Source organism: Engystomops pustulosus, chromosome 5 (assembly GCF_040894005.1).
Source record: "Engystomops pustulosus chromosome 5, aEngPut4.maternal, whole genome shotgun sequence".
Taxonomy (NCBI): Eukaryota; Metazoa; Chordata; class Amphibia; order Anura; family Leptodactylidae; genus Engystomops; species Engystomops pustulosus.
This window is the reverse complement of record NC_092415.1, coordinates 176,282,486-176,297,123: the sequence shown is the minus strand read 5'-3', so window position 1 is coordinate 176,297,123 and position 14,638 is coordinate 176,282,486.

Sequence of the window (14,638 nt, the reverse complement as noted above, 5' to 3'; positions counted from 1 at the left end):
AAAATCACGCTTTTGCAGGACCTGCTTAGATTTCAAGTCACTTTAAGAGGCCTAAATAAAAGTAATACCCCATAAATTGCCCCATTATAAAAACTACACCCCTTAATGTATGTAAAACAACTTTAATGAAGTTTGTTAACCCAAAACAAAATCTGATGCAATTTTGTAATTTACATTTTTTTGGTTGTTATAGGAAAGGTTAGCTCCATGTTTCATGTGATCTATACTCTCTGTCTCCTTCCCAACCTGCTCCTCTCTCACCAGTGTGTGATACAATTGACCTTATAGAGAGGGTCAGACAGTAGGTGTTCTCCTTAAGCAGACATTGCCAATTAAGGCCACCTTAAAGGCATGTGGAGACTTAAAGCCATAGATGCTCCACTAGGGAATTCTGGGAAGAATGCAAATATGTTCTCCAAGGTGTTAAATGGAAAACAATACCTCCTTATAGAGAGAACAGCTATGGTGACATCTATCCTTAGCCTCTCTCCGATCACACAGCTCCAGCTTGCCAGGACTCATGATGCTGCAGCAATGTGTTGTATCAGCCATGTCTGCTATACTCTCTGATATATCAGCCATGCCTGCTGTAATATCTGATATATCAGCCATGTCTGCTGTAATATGTGATGTATCAGCTATGTCTGCAGTAATATGTGATGTATCAGCCACGTTTGCTGCAATATGTGATGTATCAGCCATGTCTGCTGTAATATCTGATGTATCAGCGATGTCTGCTGTAATATGTGATGTATCAGCCATTTCTGCTGTAATATCTGATGTATCAGCCATGTATGCTGTAATATGTGATGTATCAGCCATGTCTGCTGTAAAATGTGATATATCAGCCATGTCTGCTGTAAAATGTGATGTATCAGTCATGTCTGCTGTAATATATGATATATCAGCCATGTCTGCTGTAATATCTGATATATCAGCCATGTCTGCTGTAATATGTGATGTATCAGACATGTCTGCTGTAATATGTGATGTATCAGCCGTGTCTGCTGTAATATATGATATATCAGCCATGTCTGCTGTAATATCTGATATATCAGCTATGTCTGCTGTACTATGTGATGTATCAGACATGTCTGCTGTAATATCTGATATATCAGCCATGTCTGCTGTAATATGTGATGTATCAACCATTTCTGCTGTAATATCTGATGTATCAGCCATGTATGCTGTAATACGTGATGTATCAGACATGTCTGCTGTAATATGTGATGTATTAGCCGTGTCTGCTGTAATATATGATATATCAGCCATGTGCAACACCCTCGCCGATGCAAGGCGAAGGAGTGCTTGCGAATATGTCCCACAGCATGTCACTACATCACACTACATAGTCCTTGTAAGACACAGGGGACATTGCAGTGGTAGATCCTGCCTGGCAAGGCAGGAGTTAAGTGTTTTGTATGATGTAAGATCTATCATCCAATCACCTGTATTACATTCTGTCCAATGTAAGCTGAGATGTAATTGGAGGAGCAGCCACCACCTGACCAGGGGAGTTAAAAAACCCCTGGCCAGGAATGTTCTAAAGAGCAGTCTCTCTCAGGAGAGAGAAGAGCTCAGTTCCAGTCAGGCCTGAGGGTCTGCAGGACGCTAGAAGAGACTAGTTTTAGCCTAGCTCAGATCAGAAGAAGCAGACTGGGTTATCCCAGTCCAGACTCTATCCAGCCAGCATACCATACCAGAGCAGGAAGAGCCTAGCCCCTGCCTCTGAAGAGTGGATCTAATAGATAAGAGTTAGTGAGGAAAGGGGTATCATCCTACCTTCAAGGGTGTTACCTGAAGCACTCCAGGACAAGCTGAAGCTTCCTATTAGGACACAGCTACCTCCCAGCCTGCCCTCTGCATCCAGGCTGGCGATCTACCTCCTGTGGCTCCCTCCAACTGCATCTCAGTACTCCACCATTCTGTTCAAGGCACGTTGCTGCGGTTCCTGTCGGTTCCAATAAAGAACTGTAAGTTGTTTTTTTCAACCTCTGCCTCCGTCTGGTCCCTGCTACTACAGCTGCCATCATCACAGGCACCCTGTCCATTACACAGAGACTAATACTCTAGACACCAAAGGGTTGCCCCAGGGAGATTCGCTATAGCAGCCTCTCCCTCATCATTTCTTGCCAACACCACCCTGCTGGAGACCTGCCAGGCTGTAGGACAGCCCTCCGGTTCCCCCATACCAAGCACCGTGACACTAGCGTGCCTAGGCCGCAACCGCCAGCCACTCAGGTACTGCGGGCCCCGGCTGACTCCAGGCCCCGAGAAAAAGCTAGGCCCCGGTGGGGAATGTTGCAAGGGGCGTCACGAACAGGATTGATACTTCTGTGCCTTATTCCGGCATTAAAGACTATCCTTTATTGAAAAAGACTGTGCTGCCTAACCCTGATGCCATCCGGGTTTAGGCCCAAGTGATTGTGTGTTTCTGGATTGAACTATGTTAATGCTGCCGCGTGCTGTCGAGCACCGCTCCAGCACTCAGGAGGTTAATCCCTGCAAGAACTGTGTCAGCTCTGCTACATCCGGCGCTGCCGCATCTGAAGCATTTTACCTCACGAAACTGTGGCGCAGCAAGTAATTCCAGCCCGCCAAAACCTTAACTGGCGGTAAACCCAGATGACACACCATGCTCCACCCACGTGCGAAGGGCGCGAACCCCGCCTCCAATTGGCGCAGGAAAAATTAGACCCCGCCACAGCTCTTGGCGGGAAGGACTTGGACTCCCCCCTCTGGCACGAAGCGGACTTCCTGCCCCGCCTCAACGAAACTCAGAACTTGTGTGGATCTGGGACTGTGAGGTCAGCACCATGTGGGGTCCTCCGCCATTCCCTTCTGTGGAGCAACCGGAGTTCTTGGAGGTTCTGGAGACCATGGTTGTGGTCTCTGCTCAGCCGGTCCGAAGGCCCTTCGCTGGGCACCGGCTGCATCGAGGACTGACCCGAGCCTTCATCACCAGGAGGTATTTCCAGACAGTGACGGAGTACCAAGTACCACCCGGGCGGTTCCTAGTGCCTCTCCCGGCTACCATGCTGGTACCGCGGGCCCACGTGGAGGCGCCACGTGGGGAGGCCCCGACCCCTGTCGAGCCCGCGTCTGGGCCTACTGCTGCCGTGCCACCTGCTCCGAGGCCTACTGTTCCTGCCGTTCAGCCTGCTAGCCCCGCTGTGATGGTTCCTGACCCCCCGGCTGCTCCTGCTCCAGTTCCGGCACCTGTCCGACAACCTGCGAGATCCGAGCCTACACCGGAGCGACGAACCTCAGCACCGGCACCTCCGCAGCCTCGAGGCCAAGGTGAGGCCCTCCGCCGGTGACTCCGGGACGCTGTCTCGGAACAGCGGCGCCGAGAAAAGGAGGCCCAGCGCTACATGGCCGGCCGGTCTACAGCTGGAGCCTGGGTGGAACAGAACCGCACCACCGGCATGGTCCGGTACTTCGACCGGCAGCGTGGCTATGGCTTCGCCACCCAGGACTACACCGGACGGGAGGTATTTATTCCCCGCCGGTCCGTCAAGACGCCTGACTTGCCAGAGAGACTGGCTCCCCTTGTTTCATAATCTGAAACAAGGGGAGTGCATTGAGTTTTCCCTGCAGGAAGGACCTCGAGGGCCGTGGGCGGCTGGCGTGATCCGGATCCCAGACTCCGATGAGGACCGCTACCCATCGTGCGATGAGCTGTATGAGGACGAGTGGCCGGAGTCCCCGAACACCTCTTCTTCCTCGGCGGCGAGTCCCCGGGCGGTGACCCACGTGAACGCTCCATCCACGGTGATCGTGAGTACGGGCCCCATTGCTATTCATGGGCCGGGCATGATCCAGGACGCCACCCCCACCGTCTCTCCTGCCGGGAGTGTTGCCAGATCCCGCGGCTCTTCCGTGGGAGAAGACATCTCGGCTGGTGAACCTTGTCCGGAGGTTCCGACGAGGCCCACGTCTCCACTTGCCGGTTACCAATGGGGTGACGACCCGGCCCCAGAAGAACCGGAGCTGGAAGGAGCTGCGGGGCTGCCGCAGGTTCCCATCTATTTATTGCTGGACCCCTCCGTGGTCCCTGGCTCAGTTGAGCCCCCGGCTGGAGCAGCCGACATCCCGGTCAACAGCGCTCCTCCCCCTGCATGTCCGGAGGATGCTGCTGAACCTGCAGTACCTGCTACTGCCACCGGGTGTCCCCAGCCGGAACCTACTCCCGCTGAGGATGCACAGGATTCCCTGCTGGAGCGGGATCCTGTCTCTGCTGAACCCAGCGACACTGAGTAACCCCTGATGGGCTGAAAGCCTTCTTCAGGTACTGTGTACATATGTATATTTATTTCTGCTCTACCCTATAGAGCCAGAAACTGTCCTGAGACTCTCATCCTTATTTATCTCAGTCAAGAGATTTTCTACTGTCATGTGCTATGATAGCACCCTTCCTCTGCCACAGCAGAGATTCCTTCAAAGGACTCTGTCCCTCTACGCAAAGAGGAGACCCTTTGCATATTTTGTGGCACTTTTCCCCACATCAAGGGCTGTACCCAGAAGATGGACTTTGTCATTAGAGACCTTCTGTGAGACTTTTTGCCAGATACTACCCGGGTTGCTATTGCATTGCTATTGTTTTGCACTTAATGCCTTCCTTTTAGGTATGGACATTATGCCTGCACTTTTATGCCTTTTCCTTTTCAGGTAAAGAGACATTTTATCCTGCTACCCTGAGTAGCCTACTATGTAACATTTGTAACGTTTAAGATGTGTACCCATTGGGCTCCTAAGCCAATGTGAGTTTACAAAATGTTTGCACACTGTCAATTATGTCAGTAGTTTGCACTAACCTTTGATAGGCTTTTCAGATTGTAGCGTGACTGGGTCGGACCGTCTCTATATAAAACCCTGACCGCTACCTTATCCCTCAAACCGAGGTTTGCACCGGGGGGTAGTCCGTAAACTGCGGGTCCTTAGGGGACCGGGGGTGTTACAGAGATAGCACCTGGATGCCACTCATACAAGGGTAAGAATGTCAGTCGGCAGGTACTTATACATTTGTATAATGTCTTATTGTGTCACATATGCCAATGTAATGCATATACACACACTATATATTTGTCGCCAGGGAAGAAGTGTTTACATAACAAATATACAGGCCTTGGTGCAAGGAGTGGATTACAGTATATGACACCACACCTTTCCTACTGTACAGTTCGGTTTAATGGCGTTAGCGACCAACTGTCATACTTCACATTTACATGTCTTTGTCTTAGTCCGACACCAACCCAGGTGCCTGTCTCCAGGACCATGGGCAGTTTGTCCCTACATATCCTATAGCCTGCACTTCCCAGAAGTGCCCCTATCTACCTCTGCACCCCAACCATCTGTAGTTGAGCCGAGGGCGGCTCTTTCAATTGCCCCGGGGGTATGCAACACCCTCGCCGATGCAAGTGTGCGAATATGTCCCACAGCATGTCACTACATCACACTACATAGTTCTTGTAAGACACAGGGGACATTGCAGTGGTAGATCCTGCCTGGCAAGGCAGGAGTTAAGTGTTTTGTATGATGTAAGATGTATCATCCAATCATCCGTCTGGTCCCTGCTACTACAGCTGCCATCATCACAGGCACCCTGTCCATTACACAGAGACTAATACTCTAGACACCAAAGGGTTGCCCCAGGGAGATTCGCTATAGCAGCCTCTCCCTCATCATTTCTTGCCAACACCACCCTGCTGGAGACCTGCCAGGCTGTAGGACAGCCCTCCGGTTCCCCCATACCAAGCACCAGGACACTGGCGTGCCTAGGCCGCAACTGCCAGCCACTCAGGGACTGCGGGCCCCGGCTGACTCCAGGCCCCGAGAAAAGGCTAGGCCCCGGTGGGGGATGTTGCACATGTCTGCTGTAATATCTAATATATCAGCCATGTCTGCTGTAATATGTGATGTATCAGACATGTCTGCTGTAATATCTGATATATCAGCCATGTCTGCTGTAATATGTGATGTATCAGCCATGTCTGCTGTAATATCTGTTATATCAGCCATGTCTGCTGTAATATGTGATGTATCAGCCATGTCTGCTGTAATATGTGATGTATCAATCGTGTCTGCTGTAATATGTGATGTATCAGCCGTGTCTGCTGTAATATGTGATGTATCAGCCGTGTCTGCTGTAATATCTGATGTATCAGCCATGTCTGCTGTAATATCTGATATATCAGCCATGTCTGCTGTAATATGTGATGTATCAGCCATGTCTGCTGTAATATCTGTTATATCAGCCCTGTCTGCTGTAATATCTGATGTATCAGCCATGTCTGCTGTAATATGTGATGTATCAGCCATGTCTACTGTAATATGTGATGTATCAATCGTGTCTGCTGTAATATGGGATGTATCAGCCGTGTCTGCTGTAATATGTGATATATCAGCCGTGTCTGCTGTAATATCTGATGTATCAGCCATGGCTGCTGTAATATGTGATGTATCAGCCGTATCTGCTGTAATATCTGATGTATCAGCCATGCCTGCTGTAATTCCTAATATATCAGCCATGTGCAACACCCTCGCCGATGCAAGGCAGAGGAGTGGTTGCGAATATGTCCCACCATGTAGCTTGCAGCCGGTGTAGGGTCTGATCAGCCTCACAGCATGTCACTACATAACACTAGATAACACAGATGAGCACTGCAGTGGTAGAATCTGCCTGGTAAAGCAGGAGTTAATTGTTTCCTGTGATGTAATTCCAACAACCAATCACATGTGTTATACTCTGTTTCTGTGAGCTGAGATGTAATTGGAGGAGTAGCCACCACCTGACCAGTGGGAGTAACAAAACCCCTATTCAGGAAACTTCCAGAAGAGAGTTCTCTCTCAGAAGAGAGTTAAGTCAGTCAGACCCAGGAGTCTGGACAGATCAGATTAGAGACTCAGAGGAGTCTGTGCAGCCAGCACACCAGACCAAAGCAGGTGAGCCCAGCTCCCTGCCTGATGAGTGGAACTAAGAGCTAGTTAGTGAGAGGAAAGGGGTACCATCCCACCTTCAAGGGTGATACCTGAAGCAACCCAGGACAAGCTGAAGTCTCCTACTAGGACACAGCTAACTTCCAGCCTGCCATTGCATCCAGGCTGATGATCTACATCCTTTGGCTCCCTCCAACTGCATTTACAGCATCCTACCATTCTGTTAAGGCACGTTTCTACGGTTCCTGTCGGTTCCAATAAAGAACTGTAAGTTATTTTTGTTCAACGTCTGCCTCCGTCTGGTCCCTGCCATTACGGCTGTCACCATCACGGGCACCCTATCCACTACATTGGGATTCATACTCCAGACCCCAAATGGTTGCCCCAGGGAGAACCGCTATAACAGCCTCTCCCTCATCATTTCTTGCTAACACCACCCTGCTGGAGACCTGCCAGGCTGTAGGACAGCCCTCCGGTTCCCCATACCAAGCACCGTGACACTAGCGTGCCTAGGCCGCAACCGCCAGCCACTCAGGTACTGCGGGCTTTCACCACCCCAATGGGCCTGTTCGAGTTCAACAACATGCCGTTTGGGCTATGCAACGCCCCAGGCACATTTCAACGGCTGATGGAGAGATGTTTGGGTCATCGCAACTTCGAGACGTCCTGCTATATTTGGACGACATCATCATCTACTCCAAGACTTATGAAGACCACCTCCATCATCTGGCTGAAGTCTTCCAAATCCTGACCCAACATGGGTTGAAGGTCAAGCCATCCAAGTGCCACCTGCTACAACCTAGCGTCAAGTACCTGGGACATGTGGTGAGCGCTCATGGAATTGAGCCAGATCCAGAGAAGATTGCAGCTGTCCACGACTGGCCTACCCCATCAACCATACGGGACATCATAAGCTTCCTGGGATTTGCCAGTTATTACAGGTGTTTGCCCAGCTGGCGGCTCCCCTGCAAGAACTCCTAAGGGGCCTGCCAAAAGAGAGCCAACTTTCCCGAGTATCCATTGAGTGGACAGCCGAACGAGAAGCTGCCTTCCAGATGCTCAAGCAACGGTTGACTGAGCCTCTGGTGTTGGGATATCCAGACTTCAATCTGCCTTTCACCCTATACACCGATGCCAGCAAGCAAGGCCTAGGGGCTGTACTATCCCAGCTCCAAAACGGAACTGAAAGGGTCATAGCCTACGCCAGCCGTTCCCTCCGAGAACCGGAGCAAAACGACCAGAACTACAGTTCCTTCAAGTTGGAGTTTCTGGCGTTAGTCTGGGCTGTGACCGAAAAGTTCAAGGACTACCTGGCTGCATCCTTCTTCACTGTCTTCACAGACAATAATCCCTTGGCGCATCTGAACACCGCTCGTCTTGTAGCACTGGAACAACGGTGGGCCTCCAGACTTGCCAACTTCAACTTTACCATCAAGTATCGGGCTGGTAAGACCAATGAGAACTCCGACGCTCTGTCCCGTCTCCCTGACCAGTGGGAGGGACCCTCCACGGATACTCAGTGGGAAGATGTGGAGATGCCAGCGTTCTATGCCCGGTTTGTGCGTCAAGATGCCCAGAGAGTTTACTCCTTACCGCCATCTTTTTCCGATCGCCGCGCCCCCGAACGTCATCGGGGGGTGGCGATCGGTTACCATTGTAGCCTTGGGTCTTCTTTTGACACGAGGCTACATGGCTTATGCAGGTTCGTTACAATGAGCCAGTGGCTCATTGTAATGTATGACCTGCAAAAATGCCATATATTGCAATACTGTAGTATTGTAGTATATGGTAGGAGCGATCCGACCATCTAGGGTTAATGTACCCTAGATGGTCTAAAAATAGTGAAAAAAAAAAGAAAAAAAAAAAAGTTTAAAAAATAAAAAAAATTAATAAAATATTAAAAGTTCAAATCACCCCCCTTTCCCTAGAATGGATATAAAACATAATAAACAGTAAAAATCACAAACATATTAGGTATCGCCGCGTCCCAAAATGCCCGATCTATCAAATTTAAAACCGGTTACGGGCGGCGGTGACCTCCAAGGCGGGAAATGTCGCCCAAATGTCCGAAATGCGACTTGTACACCTTTTTACATAACATAAAAATGAAATAAAAAATGATCAAAATGTCGCACAGACCTCAAAATGGTAGCAATGAAAACATCGCCTCATTTCGCAAAAAATGACTCCTCACACATCTCCGTGCGCCAAAGTATGAAAAAGTTATTAGCGTCAGAAGATGGCAAAAACTTTTTTTTCTTTTTTGTACACATTCGTTTAATTTTTGAAAATTTATTAAAACACAATAAAACCTATATAAATTTGGTATCACCGCGATCGCACCGAACCAAAGAATAAAGTAGGCATGTTATTTGGAGTGAAGAGTGAAAGTCGTAAAAACTGAGCCCACAATAACGTGACGCATGTGCAGTTTTTTTTCAATTTTTCCACATTTGGTATGTTTTTTCAGCTTCGCAGTACACGGCATGTTAAAATAAATAAGATCAGGGGAAAGTAAAATTTGTTACGCACAAAATAAGCCTTCACACAGGTCTGTACACGTAAAAATGAAAAAGTTATGGATTTTTGAAGTTGGAGAGCGAGAAATGAGCCGAAAAACTGCGTCCTTAAGGGGTTAAAGACCTTCTGAGAGACTTTTGCTAACTCCAAGGAAAAGTGGCTATTGACTTATTATATTGCACTAATGCCTTCCTTGTTAGGTACGGACATTTTGCTTGCACTATTATGCCTTTCCCTTTTTAGGTAAAGAGACATTTTCATATCCTGCTACCCTGAGTAGCCTCTCCTGGAACGTTTGCAACGTTATGTTTTAAGATGTGTACCCATTGGGCTCCTAAGCCAATGAGAGTTTACCAAAATGTTTGCACTCTGTCAATTTATGCCAGTAGTTTGCACTAACCTTTTATAGGCTTTTCAGATTGTAGTGTGGCTGTGCCGGACTGTCCAATATGTAAAACTGACCGCTATCTTATGCCTCAAACCGAAGTTTTATAAGTGGGGGTAGTCCGTAAACTGCGGGTCCTTAGGGGACCAGGGGTGTTAAAGATGTAGCACCTGGATACCACTATTACAGGGGTAAGAATGTCAGTCGGCAGGTACTTGTACATTGTATAATGTCTCATTGGGGCACATTTATTTACCCGGTCCATTCGCGTTCCAGCGGCGACGTCTCTGACGAGTATTTGGGTCTTCCGGCGATTCATGAAGGTCCTGCGCCCGATGTCGCTGCTACGCCGAAGTTCGCCGAGGTGCCCCGGAGTTCATCGTCTTCATCGTGGTGCATGTGAGTATGGCCCGTGCGACCAATTTTTTTTTTTAAATGCGGCGGTTTTTCCGAATCCTTCGGGTTATTGTTCAGCCACGCCCCCCGATTTCCGTCGCGTGCATGCCAGCGCCGATGCGCCACAAACCGATCGCGTGCGCCAAAATCCCAGGGCAATTCTGGGGAAATCAGCGTAAATCAGAAATATTCGGGTAACATGTCGGGAAAACGCGACATTGTGTCACATATGCCAATGTAATGCATATATACCCTACATATTTGTCGCCCGGGAAGAAGTGTTTATATAACAAATATACAGGCCTTGGTGCAAGGAGTGGATTACAGTACATGACACCACACCTTTCCTACTGTACAGTTTGGTTTAATGGCGTCAGCAAGTGTCACACATGTCCTTGTCTTAGTCCGACACCAACCCAGGTGCCTGTCTCCAGGACCATGGGCGGTTTGTCCCTACAGATCATGTAGCCTGCACTTCACAGAGGTGTCCCTTATTGTATCTACCTCTACCGGCCATCACTTGCACGGACTACCCCCCAGATGTTCCCCGTTGCTGTCCGGTGGTTGGTCCTCTGCGCCCCAATCAGTCCGTAGTCTAACCGAGGGCGGCTCTTTCTATTGCCCCGGGGGTATGCAACACCCTCGCCGATGCATGGCAGAGGAGTGGTTGTGAATACGTCCCACCATGTAGCTTGCAGCCTGTGTAGGGTCTGATCAGCCTCACAGCATGTCACTACATAACACTAGATAACACTGATGAGCACTGCAGTGGTAGAATCTGCCTGGTAAGGCAGGAGTTAATTGTTTCCTGTGATGTAATTCCAGCAACCAATCACGTGTGTTATACTCTGTTTCTGTGAGCTGAGATGTAATTGGAGGAGTAGCCACCACCTGACCAGTGGGAGTAACAAAACCCCTGGTCAGGAAACTTCCAGAGGCGAGTTCTCTCTCAGAAGAGAGTTAAGTCAGTCAGACCCAGGAGTCTGGACAGATCAGATTAGAGACTCAGAGGAGTCTGTGCAGCCAGCACACCAGACCAAAGCAGGTGAGCCCAGCTCCCTGCCTTAAGAGTGAAACTAAGAGCTAGTTAGTGAGAGGAAAGGGGTATCATGCTACCTTCAAGGGTGATACCTGAAGCAACTCAGGACAAGCTGAAGCCTCCTGCTAGGACACAGCTATCTTCCAGCCTGCCATTGCATCCAGGCTGATGATCTACATCCTTTGGCTCCCTCCAACTGCATCTACAGCATCCTACCATTCTGTTAAGGTACGTTGCTACGGTTCCTGTCGGTTCCAATAAAGAACTGTAAGTTATTTTTGTTCAATGTCTGCCTCCGTCTGGTCCCTGCCATTACGGCTGTCACCATCACAGGCACCCTATCCACTACATTGGGATTCATACTCCAGACCCCAAAGGGTTGCCCCAGGGAGAACCGCTATAGCAGCCTCTCCCTCATCATTTCTTGCCAACACCACCCTGCTGGAGACCTGCCAGGCTGTAGGACAGCCCTCCGGTTCCCCATACCAAGCACCGTGACACTAGCATGCCTAGGCCGCAACCGCCAACCACTCAGGTACTGCGGGCCCCGGCTGATTCCCAGCCCCAACTCAAGGCTAGGCCCTGGTGGGGGATGTTGCACATGTCTGCTGTAATATGTGATGTATCAGCCATGTCTGCTGTAATATGTGATATATCAGCCATGTCTGCTGTAATATGTGATGTATCAGCCATGTCTGCGGTAATATGTGATGTATCAGCCATGTCTGCTGTAATATCTGATATATCAGCCATGTCTGCTGTAATATGTGATGTATCAGCCATGTCTGCTGTAATATCTGATGTATCAGCCATGTCTGCTGTAATATGTGATGTATCAGCCATGTCTGCTGTAATATCTGATGTATCAGCCACATCTGCTGTAATATGTGATATATCAGCCATGTCTGCTGTAATATCTAATGTATCAGTCATGTCTGCTGTAATATCTGATATATCAGCCATGTCTCCTCTCACAGTACACCCTCCCCTACATACTCTGCCCACTCACAGTACACCCTCCCCTAAATACTCTGCCCTCTCACAGTATACCCTCCCCTACATACTCTGCCCTCTCACAGTACCAACCCCTCCCCTACATACTCTGCCCTCTCACAGTACTCCCTACCCTACATACTCTGCCCTCTCACAGTACACCCTACCCTACATACTCTGCCCTCTCACAGTACAAGTTACCCTACATACTCTGCCCTCTCACAGTGCACCTTACCCTACATACTCTGCCCTCTCACAGTATACACTACCCTACATACTCTGCCCTCTCACAGTACACCCTACCCTACATACTCTTCCCTCTCATAGTACCACCCTACCCTACATACTCTGCCCTCTAACAGTACACCCTAACCTACATACTCTTCCCTCTCACAGTACAACCTACCCTACATACTCTGCCTTCTCACAGTACCAACCCCTCCCCTACATACTCTGCCCTCTCACAGTACCACCCCCTCCCCTACATACTCTGCCCTGTCACAGTACACCCTCCCCTACATACTATGCCCTCTCACAGTACACCGTGCCCTACATACTCTGCCCTCTCACAGTATACCTTCCCCTACATACTCTGCCCTATCACAGTACCAACCCCTCCCCTACATTCTCTGCCCTCTCACAGTACACCCTACCCTACATACTCTGCCCTCTCACAGTACACCCTTCCCTACATACTCTGCCCTCTCACAGTATACCCTCCCCTACATACTCTGCCCTCTCACAGTACCACCCCCTCCCCTACATACTCTGCCCTCTCACAGTACACTCTACCCTACATACTCTTCCCTCTCACAGTACACCCTACCCTACATACTCTGCCCTTTCACAGTACACACTACCCTACATTCTCTGCCCTCTCACAGTACACCCTACCCTATATACTCTTCCCTCTCATAGTACCACCCTACCCTACATACTCTGCCCTCTGAGAGTACACCCTACCCTATATACTCTTCCCTCTCATAGTACCACCCTACCCTACATACTTTGCCCTCTGACAGTACACCCTGCCCTACATACTCTTCCCTCTTATAGTACCACCCTACCCCACATACTCTGCCCTCTAACAGTACACCCTGCCCTACATACTCTGCCCTCTCACAGGATATCCTACCCTACATACTCTGCCATCTCACAGTACCACCCTCCCCTACATACTCTGCCCTCTCACAGTACACCCTACCCTACATACTCTGCCCTCTCACAGTACACCCTACCCTACATACCTTGCCATCTCACAGAACACCCTGCCCTATATACTCTGCCCTCTCACAGTACACCCTACCCTACATACTCTGTCCAACCACAGTACACTCTACCCTACATACTCTGCCCTGTTACTGACACCCTACACTACATACTCTGCCCTCTCACAGTACCACCCTCCCCTACATACTCTGCCCTCTCACAGTACACCCTACCCTACATACTCTGCCCTCTCACAGTACACCCTACCCTACATACCTTGCCATCTCACAGAACACCCTGCCCTATATACTCTGCCCTCTCACAGTACACCCTACCCTACATACTCTGTTCAACCACAGTACACTCTACCCTACATACTCTGCCCTGTTACTGACACCCTACACTACATACTCTGCCCTCTCACAGTACCACTCTACCCTACATACTCTGCCCTCTCACAGTACACCCTACCCTACATACTCTTCCCTCTCACAGTACACCCTACCCTACATACTCTGCCCTTTCACAGTACACACTACCCTACATTCTCTGCCCTCTCACAGTACACCCTACCCTATATACTCTTCCCTCTCATAGTACCACCCTACCCTACATACTCTGCCCTCTGAGAGTACACCCTACCCTATATACTCTTCCCTCTCATAGTACCACCCTACCCTACATACTTTGCCCTCTGACAGTACACCCTGCCCTACATACTCTTCCCTCTTATAGTACCACCCTACCCCACATACTCTGCCCTCTAACAGTACACCCTGCCCTACATACTCTGCCCTCTCACAGTATATCCTACCCTACATACTCTGCCATCTCACAGTACCACCCTCCCCTACATACTCTGCCCTCTCACAGTACACCCTACCCTACATACTCTGCCCTCTCACAGTACACCCTACCCTACATACCTTGCCATCTCACAGAACACCCTGCCCTATATACTCTGCCCTCTCACAGTACACCCTACCCTACATACTCTGTCCAACCACAGTACACTCTACCCTACATACTCTGCCCTGTTACTGACACCCTACACTACATACTCTGCCCTCTCACAGTACCACTCTACCCTACATACTCTGCCCTCTCACAGGACAACCTACCCTTCATACTCTGCCCTCTCAAAGCAAAACCCACCT